We start from the raw sequence: 25056 nt of genomic DNA, 5'->3' as shown, positions 1-25056 counted from the left end.
AGGTAGGCGGCAGCGGGCACGCGTAGCACATTAAAAGCCTCTGAGGCGGGCCGGATAAATGGCCATGGCGGGCCGGATACAGCCCCTGGGCCACAGTTTGAGGACCCATGCTATAAAGCTTTACACAGCTTAGGACCATAATTGTCGTGTGCACACATTCTGGCAAGATTTTCAGGTGTTCATGAGAAGCTGTTTTGGTGGGCTAACAGCTCGGGCTCTGATAACGAAATGGTTATTGTAACGGACACAGCTCCAGCTAAAGTCCCAGTTTCTCGGTACCCATCTGTGCCTTCTCAGGATGAGATTACTTCAAGGACAGCCAAGGGGCCCAGTCAACCCCCGTGTGCGAACAAAGAATAACAACATCCTGAGGAGGAGGGATTTAGAGATGGGAAGTCTCGGATGGAGAACTCCAGCCTCCTGAGGAGGTGGACTCAAAAGTCTGTGGTCACAGCTGCAGGGTGGCCCAACTGGAATTTCAGAGAGAAGAACGCAGGCACACCCAGCTTCACAGTGCCCTTCCTTCCCAAGACAGGCACAGGAGGGTTCATAAGAAAGGCTTTGGGTGAAGGGGCAGAGACAGTTCAACATTTCACTTTGTGTATGTTCAGAGACTTCTATGTAGAATAAAGACGTTTAGAAGAAGTGCTGAAGAATCTGTTGCTGCTGTAGGGGGTGGGGAGAGGGACACCTAGCTCACAACAATAATACCTATCAGAGCAGCCCTCTCAGCTGCAATCCAGCTGGACACTATGCTCAACCTCTGGGGCCTTTCTCCAAGTGCCAACTCCAAGGGTGGTGTCAGGAAATCCTGGTTTCACAGCCTGTGAAAATGAACACTTGGATCCACAGAGAGATCCTCTATGCTAGGAACTTTATTGGTGAGAACATCCAGGAAGAACCCCTCTGCAGAGACAAACCCACAACAGCGCAGTTGGGTAGAAGTGCACAAACCAGCTACAAGTTTCCAGGTACGAGAGGATAATCTGTCCTCGATTTAATAGTAACAGGGATGGCCTGGTGGACGAAATGGCAGCCAGGGGAACTCTGGGGGAAACTGACCATGCGATACTTGAATTCTCAATTATAAAGGAGACAAAGGTTAACTGCAGCCAAGCACATATCCTGGACTTCAAGAAAGCCAATATGATGAACTCAGAACAATGATAAATGAAGTGCCATGGCAACTCACTCTTAAGGGAAAAGGAATCCAAGAGGGGTGGGAAATCTTGAAAAAGATTCTCCAAGCATGACTGCAAACAATACCATCAAGAAAAAGGTGTAGAAGACAGAGGAAGCCAACATGGCTCCACAAAAAGTTAAGCCACAGCCTGAAAGAAAAAAAGAGCATGTACAGGAGGTGGAATCAGGGCCAGGCCACAAAGGAAGAGTATAAACAAATTGCAAGGAATTGCAGGGATGGTATCAGGAAGGCTAAAACAGGACATGAACTAAGAATAGCAAGGGATGCTAAGCACAACAAGAAAGCCTTCTTCAGATAACACTTGGTCCAGCTAAGTAAAGTGCGTGGCAGATTGCTAACAGACAACAAGAGAAAGGCAGAGGTGCTCAATTCCCCCTGTGCCTCAATTTTCTCCAACAAAAAATCTACAACCAAGAGGAAGTACAAGCTGAAAGCGAACAATGGCAGCCCAAGATTGACAGACAAATGGTCAAGGAATACCTAAATAGAATAAATACATTCAAATCTCCAGGGCCAAATGAACTCCATCCCAGAGTCATAAAAGAGCTAGTGGAGGAACTTGCAGAGCCACTATTATCTTCCACAAATCTTGGAAAGCAGGAGAAGTGCCAGACAACTGGAAAAGGGCCACTCTTGTCCCTATTTCCAAAAAGGGGAAAAAAGATGAACCTGGGAACTGCAGACCAGTCAGTCTGACATCAATCCCTGGAAATATTCTGGAGTAAATTATTAAAGAATACATTTGCAAGCATCTTGAAGAAAATGTAGTGATTAATAGAAGCCAGTATGGATTTATCAAATATAAATCCTGTCAGACTAATTTCATCTCATTTTTTGACTGGGTAACCTCCCAAATGGACAACGGGAACACTGTGGACATAATCTACCTAGACTTCAGCAAAGTTTTCAACACAACATTCTGATAAGCAAATTAGCAAAAACCAGACTAGATGGAAAAACTATTAGATGGATCCAAAATTGGCTGCTAGATTAGACACAAAGAGTGCTCATCAATGACACCTTCTCAAATTGGATGGAAGTAACTAGTGAGGTGCCACAGGACCTGGCTCAGTGCTTTTCAACATCTTTATTAATGATTTAGATGAGGAAGTACAAGGAAAGATAATCAGATTCAGAGATGATACAAAACTGAGTGGCATAGCAAACACCCTAAAGGACAGAATGAAGATCCAGGGTGATCTTGATAAACTTGAACACTGGGCTGAAAGGAACAGAATGAGATTCAATAAGGACAAATGCCAAGTCCTCCACCTAGGAAAAAGAATGAAATTCATCGATACAAGATGGAAAATACATGGCTCAACAAAATTGAAAAAGAAAAAGATCTTGGAGTAATTGTGGTTTGTTGTGGTTGTTAGTTGTGGTTGTTAGTTGTGTCCGACCCATCACGACCCCATGGACAACATTCCTCCAGGCCTACCTGTCCTCCACCATCCCCTGGAGTCCACTTAAGCTCACACCAACTGCTTCAGTGATTCCATCTAGCCACCTCATCCTCTGCCGTCCCCTTCTTCTTTTGCCATCTATTGTTCCCAGCATTAGGTTCTTCTCCAAGGAGTCCTTCCTTCTCATTAAGTGGCCAAAGTATTTGGGTTTCATCTTCAATATCTGGCCTTCTAAAGAGCAGTCAGGGTTGATCTCCTCTAGGACTGACCTGTTTGATTGCCTTGCAGTCCAAGGAACTCTCAGGAGTATTCTCCAGCACCATACTTCAAAGGCCTCAATACTTTGGTGCTCAGCCTTCCTTATGGTCCAACTTTCACAGCCATACATTGCAACTGGGAAAACCATAGCCTTGACTATATGCACTTTTGTTGGCAGGGTGATGTCTCTGGTTTTTAGTATGCTGTCTAGATTTGCCATAGCTTTCTTCCCCAGGAGCAAATGTCTTTTAATTTCTTGGCTGCAGTCCCTGTCTGCGGTGATCTTGGAGCCCAGGAAGATAAAATCTGTCACTACCTCCATTTCTTCCCCATCTATTTGCCAAGAAGTGATAGGACCAGATGCCATGATCTTAGTTTTCTTAATGTTGAATTTCAAGCCAATTTTTGCGCTCTATCAGGGAAGTTATCAGGGAAGTTAAGCTCTTTCTTGTATAGTTCCTCTGTGTAATCTTGCCATCTCTTCTTAATCTCTTCTGCCTCTATTAGGTCCCTGCCATTTTGGTCCTTTATCATGCCCATCATTGCATGAAATGTTCCCTTCATATCTTCAATTTCCTTGAAGAGATCTCTGGTCCTCCCTATTCTATTGTTTTCTTCTATTTCTTTGCACTGTTCATTTAAGAAGGCATTCTTATCTCTTCTAGCTATTCCCTGGAATTCTGCATTCAATTGGGTGTATCTTTCTCTTTCTCCCTTGACTTTCGCTTCCCTTCTTTCCTCAGCTATTTGTAAAGCTTCCTCAGACAGCCATTTTGCTTTCTTGCATTTCTTTTTCTTTGGGATGGTTTTAGTTGCTACCTCTTGTACAATGTTGCGAAACTCCGTCCATAGTTCTTCAGGCACTCTGTCTATCAGATCTAATTCCTTAAATCTATTTGTCACCTCTACTATATATTCATCAGGGATATGATTCAGGTCATAACTGAGTGGCCTAGTGCTTTTCCCTACTTTCTTCAATTTAAGCCTAAATTTTGCAACCAGAAGCTCATGATCTGAGCCACAGTCAGCTCCTGGACTAGTTTTTACTGACTGTATAGAGCTTCTCCATCTTTGGCTGCAGAGCACATAGTCAGTCTGATTTCTGTGTTGACCATCTGGTGATGTGCATGTGTAGAGTCGTTTCTTGGGTTATTGGAAGAGTGTTTGATATGACCATTGTATTCTCTTGACAAAATTCTACCAGCCTGTGCCTGTTTCATTTTGTACTCCCAAGGCCAAACTTGCCTGTTGTTCCGGTTATCTTTTGGCTTCCTACTTTAGCATTCAAATCCCCCATGATGATAGGGACATCATTTTTGGTGTTAATTCTAGAAGGTGTTGTAGGCCTTCATAGAACCGGTCAACTTCAGCCTCTTCAGCACCAGTGGTTGGGGCACAGACTTGGACTACTGTGATGTTGAATGGTTTGCCTTGGATTCAAACTGAGATCATTCTGTCATTTTGGAGGCTGTGTCCCAGTGCTGCTTTTCCTACCCTTTTATTGACTATGAGGGCTACTCCATTTCTTCTGAGGGATTCTTGCCCGCAGTAATATACCTGATGGTCATCTGAATTAAATTCACCCATTCCTGTCCATTTTAGTTCACTGATTCCTAAGATGTCGATGTTCAGTCTTGTCATCTCTTGTTTGACCACATCCAGCTTGCCTTGATTCATGGATCTTACATTCCAGGTTCCTATGGAGTATAGATGTTTGCAGCATTGGACTTTCCTTTCACCACCAGATACATCTGCAACTGAGTGTCCTTTCGGCTTTGACCCAGTCGCTTCATTCTTTCTGGCGCTACTAGTACTAGTCCCCTGCTCTTCCTCAGTAGCATATTGGACACCTTCCGACCTAAGGGGCTCATCTTCCGGTATCACATCTTTTTGCCTTTTGGTACTGTCCATGGGGTTTTCTTGGCAAAGATACTGGAGCGCGTTGCCATTTCCTTGTGGACAACAGGCTATATATGAGCCAACAATGTGATGCAGCCACCAAAGCAGCAAATGCTATTTTGGCATGCATTAATAGAAGTATTACTTCCAAATCACGACAAGTAGAGGTTCCCCTATACTCCTCATTAGTCATACCCCATCTGTGTCATGTTCTGGGTACCAAATTTAAGAAAGATGCAGAAAAATTAGAAGGTGTCCAGTGGAGGGCAAAAAAAATATCCAGTCTTTGAAAACACTGCCTTGTGAGAAGAGACTGAGAGAACTGGGCATGTTCAGCATTGAGAAGAAAACACTGAAGGGGGACTTGGTATCCCTGTATAAGTACCTCAAAGGCTGTCACAAAGAAGAAGGTCAAGATCTCATCTTGCTGATACCAGAGTGTAGAACCCGGAATAATCAATTCAAGTTATGACAACCCAGATTCAGACTTGACATCAGGGAAAGCTTCCTCACTGTCAGAGCAATACAAGAGTGGAACAAGCTGCCTAGAGAAGTGGTGAGTTCTCCCACACTAGAGACATTCAAAAAGAAACTAGACAGCCATCTGAGTGGGATGATGTAAATTGGTGTACTGCAATAGCAGGGGGTTGGACCTGATGAACTTCATGGCCTCTTCCAACTCTAGTATTCTATGATTCTATATACAGAGTATTTTATAAGATTCTAGTCACATACACAGGAACAGGACAGATCACAGGAACAGGACAGATGATGAGAAAAAAATAGGTACATCACAATGGATAATATATTTATGAATAAAACAATGCAAAGTAACTTTGTGGATTACATGAGCGGAGCTGGCTGGAGCTGGGGGTCAGACTAGATGGTCTGGGAGACCCCTTCTGACTTGCTTTGTTTCTATGTTTCTAAACTGCAGAGGGGACATGACATAATGGTACAGTAAATATCAGTGATTACAGAGCATTGCTATGCCAAAGAGAAGGACAAGTGAAACATAACAGGGTTTGGGTGTGGGTACTGACATGCAAGAAAACTAAACAGGGTTGTTGGCTGCAGCCCAGCAGATTAACAGAATAAAAGCCTCAAGGCAGTGAAATGCTAACAATGTAACATACAGTGGTGCCTCGGCTCACAAACGCCTTGGTTCAGGAACAAATTGGGTCACGAACAAAAATTTCATTAAAATTTTGACCTGGATCGCGAACTCCACATTGGGTGGCAACCAAGATCGCACCCATCTCCCCCCCTCCCCCGAGTGGGGAGATGGCCACGATCGCAGTTGCTTTCATGCAGGGAAGGCGTGCGTGATCACAGTCGTGCTCCTGCCGGAAAGACAGGCGCAATCTTGGCCATCTCCCCTGTGGCTGTGCTGTGCTTGTGCTTGTGTTGGGGTTGGGGGAAGATGGCGATTTTTGTTGTTGTCACTTTGCATCCCATTTTCTGATTTAAAAAATAGTTACAGAATGGATTAACCTTATTTACATTGAACCTTATGGGGAAATTTAAACTGGCTCACAACCAATTTGGGTCATGAGTTTGTGAGCCAAGGCACCACTGTACTTAACTTTGCAACTAAATGTAGCAGCTGCCTCAGGGGAGCAGAGAGTCTCAGTCTTTTAAAGCAACAGATGACCCATAAAGCTTCAGAGCAAGAAAGGAGCCTGTCTGGGAATTCTGATTCTTTTTGGGCAAGAGGAATGAGGAGACAGCAGGTTTGTTTTGCATATCACAAAGGCGCATATAAGCATCCTTTCTCTGTAAAGATTTATTTTGATTTCACCAACAGTGGCAACAATTTGAATTCATTGTTTTAATTGCTGCATATGTTGTGAACCACCCAGAGAACCTATGGCTAAGGAGGTCTCATGTAAATCAAACCAAATAAATAAGAGGGAGGGTCTTTCTTGGTGGTGATCCCCCATATATAGCCTCCCCACTGTGGCCTAGGTGGCACCAAATTAGTCATCTTTTTGGCATCAGGTTAAAACAGCCTTTTTTCTGAGACTTTTAAAAACTTGCTCAGCCCCCCAGGGGCTTGAGGAAAAACACCAATTGTTTTGCAGAGTCTTCCCCCCACCCCATTATTCCTTGTTGTTATATTTTTTCTGTTTTAAACATTTTTGCATTTTGCCTGATTGTTTTGATATTTTATTGTACTTTTATCGTCTGTTTTTATGGACTCTGTAAACTCCCCGGGCAGTATATAAATTAAATAAATAAATATACCTGGAAAATATGCTTATCTTTGGACTCACAGGAGGGGAAGAACCATACCACTTTTTACTACATTTTATTATAATTTGTTGGGTTTGTGGTTAGTTTAAATTACTTTTCAGTGATCTCTTCCGGCCCAATGTAAAGAGATTCAGAATCCTGAATCTGTCCATGAAACCAAATCAAACATTACAGCTTGGTGTTAAAGTCATAATGTAACCTTTAAAAATCTCAGAGCCAACTCCTTCCTGATATCTCATCAAGAGAAAAGATTCAGGACATACAGCTAATCAAAACCACCACCCACCTAATCTTCAATTGTAGCATTTATGTGTAAAGGAGTTTTATGTTCTTATGCAATACCAGTTTGCACTTGCAGCTGGCTAGGAGCTACTTTGGAGACTCAAGGCCATCAAATACATTACCTTGAAACAACAAAATTGCTTTGCCTTGTGTTGGGCACTCATGGAAATAAACTGAGAGGTGCCCCACAGTCTGCAATCTGTTCCAAACTGTCAAGCTCTCAAGGTTACAATGACAAATACCCCTTTTGCCTACCTTTCTGAGCACTGCAGATATTCTAGATATGTATGAAACAGAAAAATGTATATATGACAAGCATGAACTAAGAGAAAAGAGTGGGAGTTTTGTGGGTAGAGTCAAATCTTGACATGCAAGTTATGCAGATTTTGTTCAGCATTAAACTGGAAAACACTGTCAGATGCTGTAGAAAGCCCATTAAATTAAGTGGGGCTAAAATATTTTGGGTTCTATGCATGTTTAGACAGAAGAAGTCCTGTAACTTCCAGCTGTCCTTAGGCAGTGCTGCTAGCTGGGGATGGCTGTACTTCTTTCTGCCTAATCATGTACAAGCTTGCACTTTTAATTGATTAATCAGGGTACTTTATTAATCAGCACAGAGATTCCTTCTGAAATTCTTTGGTGCACCCCAGTATGCAACATGTACTTTTGATATGATCTTGAGTGCCCCTCCTTTTCAGAATCCAGCTTGAATGTCAGGCATTTCTTGCTACATGTAGGATAAGATTCTTTCCTGCAACACCTTGAATATTACTTTGCTTGCATGGGAAATGTTCCTATACTTTTTGCACTCCTGAGTATCTTCTTTACGGAGAATTGGAATGTATATTTAACATTTCCAGTTTGGGGGCCATGGTTTTGTTTTCCATATTTGTTGGAATATTGTTGTTAGGATTTGGATAGGTTCAGTCTCTACAACCCAGAGTAGTTTGACTAGTATCTATCTATTCTGCGTGTTCTGTTTCTTCCAAGTGCTGCTCTCACTTCACTTTCTAATATTGCAGGTACTTCCTCATAGGTTTCCTTCTCAAAGGAATCTCATTCTTTTATCTTTCCTGTATAATTCTTCCATATTGCTTCCACTTTTTTTAAAAAATCCTGGTCAGATAGCATGTTCCCTTGTTAACTTTGAAGCATTCCTAGCCTAGCTCTGAATTTTCTTTTGATTTCTGGGATCTTCTGGAAGAAGTGTGGTTTTTCCTCATTTGTTATTCTAGTTCTTTTCATGGACCACTGTAATTGTCCCCCTCCCCCACTGATAGACCCTAAAAAGTTGCATTCAGAATTCTGTCCCTATTACTGTCACCTTTTGCTTCTCACCTATTCCTAGCAACTGAGTGTTTCTTATGTCCTCCATCTAGGCTTTTTCTTTCTTTTTACTATAGGGATTGTCTTTTGGCATTCTTGCCAAATAATGTCTCCAGTTTCAATCCATAGTATTTCTGGCTTGTGGTCAACAGAATTCAGCAATACAAATCTGTTCTTTATGTAGACATTAAATTCCTCAGGAATGTTATTTAAGTTGTATTTTGACACATTGTTCTGTTAGTGATTGGTTTCAGATTTACTCTGACTTTTAATATTATGAGTTCATGATTACTACCACATCCTTTACCTGGTTTTTTAGACTGGGCAGGAAGATGCTTATCTGAAAGTGAAAGAATTACCATCAACCCCATTATCATGGTCAGAAATGTTATTTCTAATATATATTTTATATATCACATTTTGAAACAAGTACTGTTTTTAATTCTTACGTACACTGTCTTAAGATTTCTTGAAAATATAAGACAATATATAAATATTAAAACAAACAAACAAACAAACAAACACAATCTGCTCCTGGCCTTGTTTTGGCAGCAAGAAAACAGATTATCCATCTCCTGCTTCCATTTACAGAGTCTATTTGATTTCTACATTATTCATCTGGTGATGTCCATGTATATAGTCTATATACTCCATAGATACACATGATTATCTATGTGTATAGTATTTAGATTGGTTGCCTGAAGTATGTGGTTGAAGACAGAGAGTTGATTTCACAGAATTGTATGAATTGTTCTGCTTTGCTTCTGATCCCTAGGCCAAATTCTCTCACAGCACTGAATTCTGTTTCCTACTTTCACATTCCAGTCATCTACATGATTATCAACATGTCCTTTTTTCTTTTTTGGTGTGTTATCAATTTCCTCGGGCGCTTATATAAACATTATCAGTTTTTTCTCCTTCAGCAAGTATTGTTGGAGCATAGACTTTAATGATCATTATATTGCTACATTTTCAGAAAAGTTCTGCTTGATACGATCCATTCGGACCTTGCATTATAGCCCTGTGCTGCATCTTGCTTCTGTATTACAGCTACTCTGTTTCTTCTGTTTGACATTTCCAGAGCTCATTTCTCTAGCTCTATTATTACCTCTGTCTAGCCCAAACTGCAGTTGTATCTTTTCATTTTACACAGAAACCCAGTTCCCTCCCTTCCTTGGTCAGTGAGGTAGGGGTTGGCAGGAGAAACATATCAGAAATCTCTGCTCATTCTCTGTGCCTTCTTGGGCCACCTTAACTCTCACTGAGGTATATCACCTAAATCTTACAGGCAAGCAATGGTTTTTTATAGAGTTTGGCTCAGAGCAACCCATGGTGATCACTTTACTCTAAAAACTCTGATAGAAAATATTTGACATTATGGCTAGCCCTTTTCTGACTCCTTGACCCACCTCTTTCTGAAGAAGTATGGCAGGCTGAGTCATACAGCATAAGACTGAAATGCAGCTAGCTATGAGAAGGAAATGCACTTTCAAAAACATTTCCCTACTCAAGTCCAGGAAAGCACACTGGGTTAAAGGTGAACTCAAAATTAAACCAGGGAAAAAAATCAGTTGCTGTTCCACAGGAGGGAAAAACGTCTGATTAAGCAGACTGATTCATATTCAGATTGTACTTGGAATGGCTTTATACTTTTCATGTATTGCTATGCATACATCATTTTCCTAGGCTAGGGCTGGGGAATGTCGGTGCCACCCAAATTTGTTGGGCCACAACTCCCATCAACCCTAGCCTGCATAGCCTGAGCTAAAGGGTGATGGGAATTTCAGTCCAACATGATCAGGGTTACTGCATGTTCTTTGTTCCCACCCTAAGCAGTGAGAAGTTCCAAGAAAAACACTACTGGGCTTAGCTTCCCTTTGCAAGAGATGGTGTTAGAGCCTCAGGATGTCTTTGAAAAGGGGAGCACTCAAGACTGCAGAGCCAGTACCCCTGACCAGGTTTCCAGATAGATATCCTGTACAGCAAACTTGGGAAACCTGTAGACCTCCAAGATGTTGTTGGATTCCACTTTTCATGACCCATGACCAGTGCTTTTTTTGTCATCGAACGCACAGGAACGGACTTCCGGCACCTTTTTTCAACAGATTTTCCAAATTTTAAAAGTGGCTTTTGAAAATTTGATGTTTGGTCCACGTGGATTTGAATTGCCCTGTCGAGCGTAGCAGGTCGGTGGCAAAATCATTAAAATGGTGCATGCGGGCTGCTTGTGTGTCGAGTCCGATGCATGTGTACTTCATCCGCGCTGGTTGTGATGGTGCCGCTCGGCTTGTGGCACTGCTCGGCTGGTAATTGGTTGTGCGGTCACGGCTGAGTGCTTACTGCGGGTGGCAACCGTTATGTTTCGTTACACAACTGACGTGTGTGGGTGTGTGTACAGTGATTGACTATGTGCGAAAGGTAAATAATTTCATGAGTTCCGGCACCTTTTTTCTTACAAAAAAAGCATCGCCCATGACAATTAGGATTGGCAGTCCAACAACATTCCTCATTTTGGTCATATTATTATTACTATTGTTATTATTACGTTGCATGCATATCGTGCCATCTTGTGAAGACCTGGAAGTAGCTTAAACAGGCTGCCTCCATTCTATTTTATCCTCCCAACAAGACTTTGAGGCAAGTTGGGCTGAGAGTGAATGACTGGCCCAAAGTCACCCAACGGTCAAGCAGGAACTATACACTCAGAGTGCTGCACCTTTAGCCAATACACATTGTATAAACTCTGTCTTCGGACTGCCAGTTCTGCTCTCTCACTCACACTCCCAACTATTCCAAAACCGTTGGCTTCTATTAATGCAGCCTGTAGAACTTCATGTTACTAATAAAACAATTGCCATGGCTGGGCACAAAACTCCTATTTTCCATTTAGAAAACAGGTAAGACTAAAGGAAAAGTAACTTGCCTAAAAGGCATGTGTGCCAGCTGAATGACAAAACAAGAAAGCTTGACCCTTTTGAAATGAAACAAAGATGGGGTTGGAAGTTAGCACTTGGTAATGCGGCAGAGTCCATATTTTTAATTAAAATATTAAGAAATAAAATAAAAATTGGAAAGGGCACGGAGCCTTGTAGGTACAGGAGAAATGACTGTGGAGCACACTGGTGCTCACAGCCTCCATGCTGGAGATCATGACATTAGAGTAATATGACTAGGCATCCATCTGACATAAAACTCTGAAAATCATAAAAACATATGAACCGTTGCATCAGCAGATTTCATAAGAGACCTCAAAGCAGCCATTCTCTCCAAAATCAACTGCAAGAGGATGTAGGATTGGGAGAGGCTGAATGAGAATTAACAACAAAATTTGATTGTGCAACCCAGGGAGAAAAAGGGGATGGTGCCAGGCTTTTTCTCATTATAATGACTGTTCAAGCAATTTATCTTTACTTATCCTGGCTCTCTTATGCTTCTACTACGGCTGCTTACCTTTAAACAAAAGAATAAAGATTGTTGAGAGTAAACACTATGTTAACTGCCACGTACGTACTCTTTGCTGCCAGCTATTGCCATCAGGCATATAAAGAAACAGGATGTAAGGTATTAACATCTATCTGGAGCTCCTTTCCTATTACTGGTTCACTTGCTACCATCCTTGCCTTCTTGCGCACCGAGCTGGCAACTGCTGTTCCAAAGGCGGTACAAGGAAAGCAAGGCCACTTTCTTCCTTTTTTCCAGAGACTACAGTGGCATCAAGCCAGACACTGAGGCTGCTGGGAAATGTAGTTCTCAGTACTCCTGACATCCAGAGGGCAGTGAGAGGGGAGAGACCCCACCCATGTCTTTCTTCTTACTTAGCAGCACTTGTGGGTGGGAAGATTAGAGGCTGGTGGGTGGGTGAGTGGGTGGCAGGATCACAGGTGGGTAGGAGTCTGGAGACTGCCCAAGGGCTTGGAAGAAGGATTAGACCCAGAGCTGGTGACTGGTGACCCTCCAGAAGTGTTGCCCTTCGATTCTCACCCAATTCAATTCTGAACTGGTCCTTGCCCTACTGTTTTCATACTAGTTCAAGGAGACCCAAGTATGCAGGGTGGGGCTCAGTTATCATCTTTCAAGCCACCCTGCATGTGAACAGTGTTGCAGATCTTGTCTTATATGGGACTGCAGTGGATACCGTGGCATAACAATTATTGCTCTACCAAAAGTACTCTCATTATCAAAAGTTAGTGTGCATCTCTTTTATTTTGTCAGAATATTCCATAAATCTACTGTTCTCCATCTATCTTAGCTTGCAAGACAATGATTCAGCTCTTTTATATAGGACAGTAAATGCCATATAATTTGTGGAAGATACTTAAAAGACAGGTTTCTGTATTGCCCAACAGCCAAAACTCTCTGGGTAGTTCACAATTAAAACCATAAAATACACACAGGATGCTATACAAAGGCTTAAAACTACTTTATAAAATAAAGGTAAACAAAGTGAAACCTAGCAGCAGAGCAAAAAGTTATAAGCAATAACATACTCAAATGGATTAAAAACACTATGCATTAAAGCAGCTTCCAAATGGGGGTAACGATGGGACCCATCTGGGCTCCAAACCTAGCTGTTCCCCCTACACTTTGCCAGTGGATACACACACACACAGATTTATAATACATTTTTTTTTTTTTTTGGGTGGGGGCTGGGAGGGACCTTAAGAAATGTACGTTACTGGAAAAGGCAGTTCAGGGTCCTTTCTTCAGTACATGTGCTTAAATGTAGATCTCTCAGGAGGAGGGGAGGGCCTCCCACAGACACCAGAGGAATTGCACTACAGCAGACCATGGATGTTCCAGGAACCACAGAATTTAGGGCTATAATACCTAGAGTGGGTTTTTCTGTTTTAGCTGCTGTTTGCCACTTCAAATCAATTCTGCTCTGTGCTGTGAAACTGCGAAATCATTTTTCCATTCTGATCTTTTTGTCTGAATCCTTAATGAATGTTTTGCCCTGTTTTCACCAAACCCTTAGACAGTATGCTTGGGTGGTGAAGCCAGAGACAGTGGGATCACAAAGCAGTGTGCCATGTTATTGGTCCTGCTCATGATGATTTAGCATGAGCTTGCATGCAACATGCCAAGCAAAACCTGTAATCTAAACTCTAGTCCTCTAAGGACATGAGAGGAATGCAAAGTGAGGAGAACCCAGAAGGATCCTTGGCCAAGAGTTCCCAAGTGACCAAGAGTGCTTCTAGGTTTGTTTTGCTCTCACTGGTGATAACTGGTACCTGAACCAGAATTTGCACCTGTAGCTGGAGTGCCCCTGGGTGTCAGGTCACCACATGGGGTGGTTTGGTTCTTTACAGCCTTCAAATGGGCGTTAGTCTGTGTTTGGTTGGACTTGTACTGAATTTTCCACCAATGTTGCTCCAGCTACAATCCTATCTGTTTCATCTCCCACAACACCTTTGACAACCAGGGAACTCATCTGGTTCTACCCAGTGAGAGAGGACACTGTGAAGAATCATGTCAGGTGCCCAGTTCATTTTCTCATGCCAGAGGTTAATGAGGGTTTTGACATAATTGGCTGATGAAGTGACAGGAAAATTCTCCAAAAGCCATCAGGAAACCAACTGGACCAATTGGGGCAGGCTATCTTGACTGGTGGCTTACCTCCGCAGAAACTCTGAATTCCAGCAAGTCTAAACACCACCAGCCATGCCAATTGCCCAGGCCTATGTGACCTGGTTGATTTTCATTTACAATCCAACTTTACAACTATGTGATCAACTATTATATGCTTACTACACATTGTTTCAGTGTTAGACCACCTATATTAAGCTGTTTATTCACAACCACCGTTATTCTGACGGCTAAAGCTGTTTAGACTATCTTGTAACATCCAGAAGGTAAAACTAAGTACAGATGAACTTACTGCCACATCATGTGCTGTGTGTGGGGGAAGGGGTTCTTAAGCAATAATGAAAATTCATGAGTGTATTCAAGGAAAGAGTCAAGCAAACATTTACTAACAGATGCTTATTAGCCATGCAGCAGACAACCACAAATGAAAGCTTGTAGATGAGTCCTCCTACAAAAATGACCACTCCTGTACCGTACCGATGTACTTGACTGGGGAAGAGTCTGCCCAGGCTGACATACTCCAGGTTACTGGAATTGGCTTTCTGTTCTAGCACAAGCAGAAGTACACCCTGATTTCTCTTTTTTTAGGACTTCACCCATGTGATAAAGCTCAAAAGGTGCCAGGTTTTCTGTGTATTAAGGCTGTCTTGTCATTTGCTGACAGTATGAGCCCACACTATTGGGCAATGTATCTGATGACTTTTGAAAAGTCAGTTAGCAAAAACATGTATTTATAGTCTTTTATCAATTATAGGAAGGCTGAGCGCCGAAGGATTGAGGCCTTTGAATTGTGGTGCTGGAGGAGACTCCTGTGAGTCCCTTGGACTGCAAGGTGATCAAACTGGTCAGTCCTAGAGATCAACCCTGACTGCTCTTTAGAAGGCCAGATCCTGAAGATGAAACTCAAATACTTTGGCCACCTAATGAGAAGGAAGGACTCCCTGGAGAAGAGCCTAATGCTGGGAACAATAGATGGCAAAAGAAGAAGGGGATGGCAGAGAATGAGGTGGCTAGATGGAGTCACTGAAGCAGTTGGTGTAAGCTTAAATGGACTCTAGGGGATGGTGGAGGACAGGAAGGCCTGGAGGGATGTTGCCCATGGGGTCGCGATGGGTTGGACACGACTTCGCAACTAACAACAACAACAATAAATCAATTATTTTACTGCTTGCAATCAGATTCGGGAAATCCATGATGCTCAGTTGGTGTTGGGCAGAGTAAGACAGAAGATGGACACAGGTTAGGCACAGAATCACATGCTACGTTTTTAATAAAAATGACTATTAATTTCAAGCAAACCCTAGAACTAGATTAGAGGTGTGCTAACTTCAGACCTGAGACATCTACTATGTTTTTCTCTAGAACCTCAGATCCATCAACCTGAGTCAAGTACAAAAGGCATATACCTAGCATTAAAGAATTCTGAGTCCAGAACTGAGTAACAGAACCAGAAGAGTACTAGAATTGAATGGAGCTTACAGTCCTTCTGCACAAAAATGCACTACCAGTTACCTCAAGGTTTCTTCAGTTCAGCAGTATAATTTAGGTAGTTAAACGTTGTGCTATGGGTAAACAACTGGGCATCAGAAATATATATGGATCTACCACAAGTCACCCATATGGATCTACCACAGATTTACCCAGGGCTTTTTTTGTCATGGAACACACCAGAACAGTGTTCCAGCACCGTTTTTTGACGGATTTTTCCAAGTGATTGTGAATCACCCTGTTGGGCGTAGCAGGTCGGTGGCAAAAATCATTAACATCGTGCCTGCAGGCTGCTTGTGTGTCCGCGCTGCTTGTCAGTGCTGATTGTGAGGGCGCTGCTCGGCTTGGGACGCTGCTCGGCTTGGGATCGGTCGTGTGGTCGCGCGCTGAGTGCTTACTGCCGGCGGCGACCATTGTGTAAAAGTGTGACCCCAAGACGTGAGTTCCAGCACCTTTTTTTTTACAAAAAAATCCAGATCTACCTCTGCCCAGTCCTGACATATGCTTTTCTGTAAGGTCATCAGAAAATAGCTGAACTATGAGTTCAGATAAAAGCTCATAAGAATTAGATAAGAGACATGGGGGAAAAAGGTTGAGGACATCAACTACTACAAAGTTAAGCATAATTAAGCAAAGAAACTTAAGGAATTTTTACTCCTTTCTCCAAAAGATGGAACTTTTAACTCCTTACTCAAAATGCTAGGGCTAAATTTCAAATAAGGTGGGAACATAAGAATGTTAAGGATTGGGAGACCATTATTTTTGCAGTGTATTAAAGATATTATAGGATATGAGAGTCAACTAGACTACCTGTACTGTTCAGTTGTTTGAAGGGAAGAGGAAAGACCAGATGTTGATGGAGATGACAGGGGTTAACAGTAGCTCAGAGTCTGTTAACAAATGAATGCAGCATGGATGAGCTTTCCATGATCAGATATTTGAAGATAGTTTAGGACATTGTGTTAAGGAGCAAGTATATTCAATATAAATATCTGGGAAGGAGAAATTTGGATAGCAGCAGTGTCAAGAAGAAAAACACTAAATTTAGTTATGAGATCATGAGAAATTGTAACAAAACCTTTGCTAGATATGATGTTAAAAGGAAAAAATGGGCTGGTTAATGTTAGAACCTTAGATTGGTCATCTCTCACATAGGAAGGTACATTTTCTAGTTTCTTTTCTGTCATTTATACTTGCAAAATTTTAAAAAAGTAAATAAAAATCAGCTCTAGCTATGTGTGCTATAGGCCCCTCATTTTTTTCATCATGTTCACAGGATAAGTTAGATCTCCAGACCAGCCAACATGATCTTTACTTTTCCCATGTTGCCTCCCAGAAATCTCCTCTGTGAGCTAACCAGAGGTTGCAGGCAGACACATGCCACTGGTGCATGTGACACAGGCAGACACATATTACTCAGTGGCATTTTGTAAAAACTGGACAGTTGTTTCAGGAGGAGGTAATTTAGAAGGGAGAGGCAGCAAGAGAGGGGATTGCATAAATTTTCCCACCCACTGCTTCCCCGCTCCAAGTTCCCTTATTAAAACAGTGTAATTCTTTTAAAAAAGAGCATTATAGTTAGGTTAGTCTCTTTTGCACATAATATGTTGTTAGCTCCACAGAGAAATCCGCACAGCATACATGACAAGCAGGTGGCCCTTTGGATGTTGTCAGACAGCAACTCTTGTCAGCCATGGCCAACATAGACTATGGTGAGGCCTGACAGGAAATGCAGTCCATGAACTTGCGGAGGTCAACACATTTTACAGCCCTACTGTATCAATTGGTATAATCCAGCTGTTGCCAATCTGGTGCCCTCCAGATGTGGCTCCTGGTGCTTCCCCAGCTGGCTGGGAATGCTAAAAGTTGTGATCCAGCACATCTGAAGGGTAGCAGGTTGGCCAAGGCTGATATAATCCTATCACTCAGAAATAAATGACACATCAACATCACACCCAATGCAGATTTTGAGGTGATTTACAAGCAATGATCAGGTAAAGTTGTGTTCTATTTGGAGTTTCCAGTATGTTCCTGCTTGTGACTTATTGTCATGAATACACTCCTTTCCTTTTTTTAACAGGGTTTGTCTTTAACTCTCTGAAATCTACTGCTGCAACAGGAATTTTAATTCCAATCTTTTCACTTAAATTTTCTCACAGTATTGGGCTGAAGCTGTAAGGCTCCTTCATTGGACTATGTGGTCTTGAGGATGAGATGCTGATAAACAGCCTATGTCTCTGAGTTTACAATAAACAATTTTTATTTGTATAATAAATGTAATGGTTTCAAGATGTTCTGTAACTTTTCTGTAACAAAGTAAAATAATAACTTTTGGCTCAGATATATCTTCACAAACACTCCTTTTTCTCCTGCACTCAGGTCTTTGCCAGCTTCTGTCTCTCACACCCTTAGAAAACCTGACAATATTAGGTTCTGACTCACCCTAGTCACTTAATATGTCCTCTAAGTATCCGACTTCCGACTTCCTTCCTTTGAATCATAAATGCCTTTCACAGCATGATGTGGATTCTAAGAAGGCTACGTCTCCAGATTCTGCAGATTTGTTGATAAACTACAATTCTATCTGTTAACGCTGACAGACTATAACTGCTGACAGACCACACGCTGACAGAATACCACTGATGGTTAACTTTTCTTTTTCTTTCTCCATCCCTTCACACTTCCAAGCTCTGCCCACACATTCTCAGTCACCAACCAATCCCCTCACGCACTCATCCCCCTCTTTTATTCCCCTTGCTCTTCAGAAATTTGCCAACATTTAAAGGAACACTTACATATACATTAAAATCATTACACTTATCATACTCCCTTAATTCCAGAAAGCGTTCTTTCACTTCTTGTTCTTTCATGTTTACATACTTTGCACATGTCCTACTCAAAGGTTTGGCACACAAATAATACAGTAAAATCTCCATAGTGACCACCTCCCTAAGCTGACAGAAGCTTTGTAGACTGGACATATACCATATATACAAAATAGAAAACCAGTCTCTCTGTATTGACCACCTCTGTGTGTTGTTTCTTGACCACCTGGACCTTGACACATGGTATTAATTTACTCTTTATAGCTTGACCAGTTGAGTCAAGGGCAAGAAAAGTGAAATGCAGAATTGGTAGTAATGAATTTCTTTCAAGAAGAATATTAAAGAATTTCAGGATCTATAAAAAATAGCCAATGATAAAATGAAACAAATATACACACAACACAGACACATGCAAGCATTTTACTCACCTTGCAGCGGCCATCAAAGCAAAATGCCAACAACAGCATGTGATTAACAATGGATCTAACCATTGTGAAAGAAAAACACAGTTTTAAAGTGTAACAAACAATGTTTCAGCACAATTACAAAGCAGATGTATGAGAAAGAACCAGGTTTTACTTTTTTGTCTTTTCTCTATGGAAGTTGACTGAAAACTTTTGCTGTTAATTGAGTCGAGGTGGTGAAAAGGAAAGAAATGAAAGAGTTGACATTGAAAGAGAAGGTTGATCTTTTACGTTTTCTAGAAAACAGTAGCCAAAGAAAGACAGTAGACCAGGCATGTCCAAAGTCCGGCCCGGGGGCCAATTGCGGCCTGTTTTCAAATGTCGAGCAGCCCGCAGCCTTTTCTCCCTGCCAGCTCAGCCTGTCACTCATCCCCGCCGGCCGGCGTTTTTCCCTTCACTGCACAGCGGTTCCCACAGCTGTCCCCTGCTGCCTCCTGCTCCTTCAAGGCTGGTGGTTATATTTCACCAGCAGATGGCAGTAGACCTGAGTCAGCACTCTCGCCACGCGACCCCTGTGACACAAGGCTTGTGTGCCCATTTCTAAAATAGCGACTGTAACTAAAAAAAGGAAAGTTGACAGCGAGGGCCGCTGCTTCCAGGACAAGTGGAAATTGGAGTATTTTTTCACTGAAATACGAAACAACTGTGTCTGCCTAATTTGCCAAGAGACTGTGGCTGTTTTCAAGGAATTCAATATCAAGAGGCACTACCAGATGAAACATGCTAGCTACAACAAGCTAACTGGGAACGAACGTGGTGAAAAATTGAAGGAACTGGAAGCTGCTTTAACGGCACAGTAGCACTTTTTCACAAGAGCCCATGAGTCAAATGAAAATGCCACAAAGGTGAGCTACGAGGTGGCAACGCTGATTGCCAAGCACTGCAAAGCTTTTACTGAGGGTGAATTTATTAAAGACTGTGTGATGAAAATGGTGGAGAAAATTTGTCCTGAGAAGAAGCAAGAGTTTGCCAATGTTTGCCTGGCTCGTAACACTGTGGTACGGAGAACTGAAGACATTTCATCTGATATTAAGAGATAGTTACAGGCAAAAGGAGTGGAGTTTGACTTTTTTTCGTTAGCCTGCGACGAAAGCACGGATGCATCTGACACCGCTCAGTTATTGATTTTTTTGAGAGGAGTGGACAATGACATGAATGTGAGTGAAGAGCTACTTGACCTCCAGAGCCAGATTTGTTTCTGTTTGTTCTGCTGTAGATGACATGTGGAATAAAGTCACTGGGATTATTACGGATGGTGCACCTGCCATGGCTGGCGAGCTAAGTGGATTATCAGCCCTAGTCTGTAACAAAGTCAGCGAAGAAGGAGGCAAAGCTATAAAACTCCACTGTATTATTCACCAACAAGTTCTCTGTGCCAAACATCTGAAATACAATCATGTTATGAAACCGGTGATGAAGGCTATTAATTATATTTTTCCAAAGCCCTGTGCCACCGCCAGTTTCAACAGTTTCTACTCGACATCCAGCCTGAATATGGAGATGTTGTGTATCACAACGAGGTAAGATGGCTCAGTTGGGGGTCTGCACTGCAGCGCTTCTACTCTCTTAGGGAGGAAATCGGACAATTCTTGGCAAAAAAGGGACAACCAATGCCAGAGCTATCTGATCCTGTTTGGCTGGCTGATTTTGGATTTTTAGTTGACATGACATCTGAACGTGCTGAACACGAGCCTTCAGGGGCAAAATGCAGTGGTAAGCCAACTGTATTCACATATCAAAGCCTTTGGGACCAAGCTGCTACTTTTCTAAAGGCACCTGTCACAAAAGCAGCCCAATACCACACATTTCCCATCGCTGCAGGAAATAATGACCAGTTTTCCACAGAACAATAAGAGTGCGCAAATAAGGAGGTATGAAGCAGACATCCCATTTCTGGCTGAGTAGTTTCAACAGCACTTTCGGGATTTTGCAGCTATTGAAAAGGAGATCACGCTTTTTTCATCTCCTTTCTCTGTGGACCCTGATGACGCTTCAGACCACCTGCAGCTGGAGCTCATTGAGCTGCAGTGTGATGCCGAGTGTCGCAGTCGGCACCAACAGCTCCCTCTTGTCAACTTTTACCACCAGCTGGATAAAGACAGGTTCCAAGAGATTTGAACATTTGCTAAGAAAATGCTGAGCTTGTTTGGTTCGACATACTTGTTTGGTTCGACATATGCGAGAAGACATTCTCGGTTATGAACATTAACAAGAACCGCGTGAGGATGAGACTGACTTTCACCTGCATGGCATCTTGCGCATCAAAACCACTGTTTTTGAGCCAGACCTGGCCTATATAATGCAGTCGAGATCTCAGTATCACCCTTCACATTAGTGCAGTTATTTGTTTAGTCTTTCATAAAATAGTTCATTTGCATTTAATGTTAATGGTTCAAGGAATGTCAGGCTGAATGGTTGGCCCCCACACATTTTCACCTCACCAAATCTGGCCCTCCTTGCAAAAAGTTTGGACACCCCTGCAGTAGACCATTTTGGTGTGAGCAAGGCAACAGTAAGCAATGTCCAAAAACATAAGGATGAGTACACGGAGAGATATGATAAAGAAAGTGGAGATTTACAACGAAAAAGGAGATAAACTTTTCTGAATGAAGTCAATGAAGCCATGTTACGCTGGTTCAAACAAATGAGGGCTGTTAACACCTGAATCTCTGGGGCAGTGATCCAAGAAATTGCTAAAAACTTTGCAAAGAAGCTTTGGATATCAGATTTCCAAGCTATAGTTGGCTTGAGAAATTTAAACTGAGACACGAGATCTCCCAGAAAGTGTTGTGTGGTGAATCTGATGAAATTGCAGTAGAAGTTGTTGAAGAGTTCATTGAAAAGTTTCTGGACTTTGCCTGTGGCTTCAAAGATGACTACATCTTTAATGCAGACAAGTGTGGACTCTTTTTCAAGATGAGGGCTGACAGGAACCTTGTTATGAAGGGTGACAAATGTAAGAGTGGAAAAACTTTCCAAGGAATGTTTCACAGTTCTGCTGTGCTCTAGCTTAACCCAAGAGAAGCTAACACCTTTGGTGATTGGTCAATCAGCAAAGCCACACTCATTCAGCAATCTGCAACCTTCCCATCATCTGGAAATCTAATAAATCTGCATGGAAGACTGGTGTCCTATTTGAGGAGTGCAAAAGAGGCATTGACTGAGAAATGAAGAAGAAACGGTCCTTCTCTCTGAAGTGGACAATTGTCCTAGCCATCCCCAAGTGAATCATCTTACAAATGTGAAACTGGAATTTTTGCCTCCAAAGACTACATCAAAAACTCAACCTCTCAACCAAGGCATAATCAAAACATTCAAAATGCACTCCTGCGCCCAGCTTCTGCAGTGGGTCATTGCTAAAATGCAAGCTTATGGTCTGTCTGCAGAAGCAAAATCATCTGCTGCTTCAATTACTGCTCTGGATTAGTTCTGCTTGGAATGAAGTTCAGCCTGAAACAATACAGAAGTGCTTCAAGAAAGCTGGATTTGTTACAACCCAAGAGCAAGATGTTGTAGCCCCGCTGGACAGCACACCTCCCATGGCGGAATTTGCGGAAGTAGATTTTGAAGATTTTGTTGCAATGGATGATGATGTGGCCATTTGCAATGAACCTGGCCCAGAAGCAATTTTCCAATCAGTACTGACTGAGGTGCAACCCAGTGGAAAAGTGCTGGAAGCAACTGATGAAGCAGAAGAATTAAGTGAGGAGGACACAGAAATTGCAGATATCCCGAAAGAAGATCAGGATGTCAGTCATTTGATAATGCATTTAAAGTCATTTGCCGTGGAAAAATTCCCAGATATGCTGAGTGGTATAGCTTTCTCCACTTACCTTCATACAAAGAATAAGAATCAGACTAAAAAACAGACTTTTTTCCAGAAAGGATGATCAAGCCATGAGAAAACAATACATATGTAAATATATTGTGTATGATACAGTATTGTACGAATGATTTTACTGTGTTTTTACTGTGAGTGTTTCTGTATGATATTCTCTAATAAAAGCTGGACAATAAAATGAGGCACCTCCATATTCTTTCCTTCAGTCCCTTGGGTGGTCAGCTTGCAGAGGTTTCACTGTATTTGCATGCAGAGGACACCTTGTTTCACTGTATTTCACTTTATTTGCATGTTTCTTTAACATCTACCTAAAAGCACGTATGCTTGCCACATTTCAAAATCCCATATATTATGTATTTCAGGAACTAGAAAATAACATTCAGAAACCAAAGCCAAGATTACCCACTCCATTGTACTCCTGATCACTAAGTGGGTGTGAAAGCTGACCAAAATCTAATGCATTCAAAACAATGTTTTGCAAATATCCTGGATCAACAGAAAGATGATCAACTGGTTCCTAAATCAAATCAAGCCAGGCATTTCCTTGGAAGCAAAACTTATGGAACTGAAGCTGATATACTTTGGGTACATCATGAGAAAGCAAGGCTCAGTAGAGAAGACAATCATGCTAGGGAAAGTTGAGGGCAGAAAAAGAGGAACACCAGATACAAGATGGACTGATTCCATTAAGGAATCTGTAATTTCCCAGATACCCCAGGATCTCCATTAAAAAAACTGGTGCTATTTTTAAACAGTTTTGTAAAAAAAAACAAAAAACTGGCATTTTCTAGTCCAGCACAGAGTGTGGTCTTAGGGATAAGTCACATATTTTTGCAAGCAGGTCAGCATTTTCTTATCTGAGCCCTTTAAGAACTCTAGGATACCATCTCAGGCTGGTGATTTATTAAATTTTAGTTTGCCAATACAGTAGAAAGTTTCATTTTTTCTCTCCGCTATCTGCCTTAGTTCTGTATACTCCTTTCCTGAAAATACCACTGGAGGAATACATTTCTCTCCTGTAGCTTCTGCTGTGAAAACAGTTGAAAAGAATTCATTCAGATTCTTTGCGATCTCTTTATCTTCCTTTAGTACTCCTTTAATTCCATTATCACCCATGGTCCAACTGTCTCTCCAGTTTGTTTTCTACTTCTGATTTATTTAAATAATTCATTGATGTTGGCCTTGGTGTTACTTGTGATACACTCCTCAAAACACTCCTCAGATGCAAACCAAGCAGCCCAGCTCTTGACCCCATGATGAGGCATCAACAAAGGCAGGCAGCCAAATTAGATGATCAGCCTGTGGAGAGAAGGCATGCCCACTTTCAGAAAGCCGCTTCCAAAAGGGATGGGGCCAGGCATGTTCTTAAGGATTGTTCCTGGAAGTGAATACTAGATTGGGTTCAACAGTCTAGGTCATTCTGGGCGATTTGTGCTTTTGGGTCAATAAAGAATGCTTTGTGAGGAAAACAGTCTGTGGCTTTTGAATTCTTGAGGGCAGAAACCTTGGCTGTGACAAATAGCTTCTTTAACACTACTCCCTTACCACACTGTCTACTTCCTGGACTTGGTGTTCCCTTTCTTACCTTGTGGTATACATACTATCCTAGTTTCTATTCTTGTGGTTGTGAGTGATCTCCAACCATTCTAAAGGGCTCACTTGACTTTCTCTTTCGCATCCTATTTTTACCAGTCCCCTTTTTTTAGACAAGTTTCATTTTCTTAAATCAAATGTGACTGTGTTGAACTTTTTTGGCAATCTTCCCCCCAGGTCTGTATTACATCTCACAGCACTGTGGTTACTGTTTCCAGTTGGTTCAACAATATTTGCATCTTGTACTATGTCCTAGGCACCCCGCCCCAGGATTAAATCCAGGATAGCCTCCCTTCTGGTTGGTTCCATGACCAACCATTCTAGGGCACAACTGTTCAAGAGATTGAGAATGTGACCTTCTTTCTCAGAAAGGAACATGCATTTATCCAGTCAGTTAAGATAGTTGAAAAGGTCACTTATTGTTACAACACTTCCTTGTTTGTGGCCTCTCTGATTTCATTTTCCATCTCAAGGTCACCCTGAGCATTCTGGGCTGGGGTATGATAGCCTGTTCCTAGGACTAAATTAGTTTTGGTACCATATACTGTTATCCAGGGTGCTTCTGTGGAGGAACCTACATCTTCCAAATTTTAATTTCTGCAACCTTTGCCATACCATTGCAAGAAGA

Source organism: Varanus komodoensis, unplaced genomic scaffold, assembly GCF_004798865.1.
Source record: "Varanus komodoensis strain SLA01 unplaced genomic scaffold, ASM479886v1 scaffold37, whole genome shotgun sequence".
In the NCBI taxonomy this organism is placed as follows: Eukaryota; Metazoa; Chordata; class Lepidosauria; order Squamata; family Varanidae; genus Varanus; species Varanus komodoensis.
Note: the sequence above shows the minus strand (reverse complement) of the source record.